We start from the raw sequence: 1,287 nt of genomic DNA on the forward strand, positions 1-1,287 counted from the left end.
CAAAAAAAAAAAAAAAAAAAAAAAAAAAAAACAAAAGTTTATTAAGATAGATATATAATATATAAAAAAAAAAAAAAAATGATTTATTCAAAATAAAAACATTATAAAAGGTAAAGATCCATCTACCGTATACAACAAATTAAAATAGCCATAAAATTAAGTGCAATCTTTATAATTATTATTCCAAATGTTCAAATAAAAAAAAAAAATAAATAAAATAAAAGTTTAGATATTCATATTACCAATATTTCTTTAACATGTATACTCAAAAATTTTGGTATTATTAAAAAATTATATTTTTTAATATAATTTTTAGCTAATTTAAAAATGAAAAACGTACCGGTTTTAATTTGTTTTATATATGTAGATGCATTTACATTTCTTTTTTTTTCTTTTTTTTTATTTCTTATCAAATGTAAAGTCAAAAGAAAAATAATAAAATGGGAATATGAATCTTTAGTTATAACTCAAATGAATGTTACTTATTAACATGGAATTATCATTTATAAATAAAAAAAAAAAAAAAAAAAAAAAGGAAAAAGAAATATAAAAAGAAAATAATGATAAATTAATATGTTTTATAAGGATTGTTACTTTTTTTATTAGGAAATTATAATAGAAATACTGTTAAAAAGTGAAAATATTTTCACCTTTTTTTGTTTATATATATTTTAATTTTTAATATGTTTTATTATAGATAAAAAGATACATAAATGGATTTTAAAATAATTTTTGAATATTTAAAAATATATGTATATATTTTTCTATATGAGTTTATTCATTTAAAAAAATACTTTTCGCATAATACCTGTACTCCATTTAATTTATTTTTATCAAATATTTAATAATATTTAAAAGTGATAAAGTTATATGATCTAATTAATTTTTTTTTTTTCTTAAGATATTAATTTTTATTTTTTGTTATTTTATTTTATTTATTTTATTTTTTTTTTTTTTTTTGGTTTGTTCCTTTGTATCAATAATTTGATTTTATAGTCTTTTTTTTAAGTATAAACAATTTAGGCATAATCATAATAATCTTCTAAAAATATTAATGTAGAAAAAGAATTAAGAAAAAATGAAAAAAAATTATTAGAAAATATATATAAATATATAAACAAAAAGTTACAAAATGAAAGAGAAAATATCAATTTGTTAATAAAAATATACAAAATTATATGTAGTAAAAATTATATATTTTTTTTAAGTTTTAATTTACCTAAGTATATCTTTTTATTATATTTCTTAATAATTTCTCTCTTTTTTTTTTTTTTTTTTTTTTTTTGT

The sequence above is a fragment of the Plasmodium gallinaceum genome, assembly GCF_900005855.1.
Source record: "Plasmodium gallinaceum strain 8A genome assembly, contig: PGAL8A_v1_98, whole genome shotgun sequence".
Taxonomy (NCBI): domain Eukaryota; phylum Apicomplexa; class Aconoidasida; order Haemosporida; family Plasmodiidae; genus Plasmodium; species Plasmodium gallinaceum.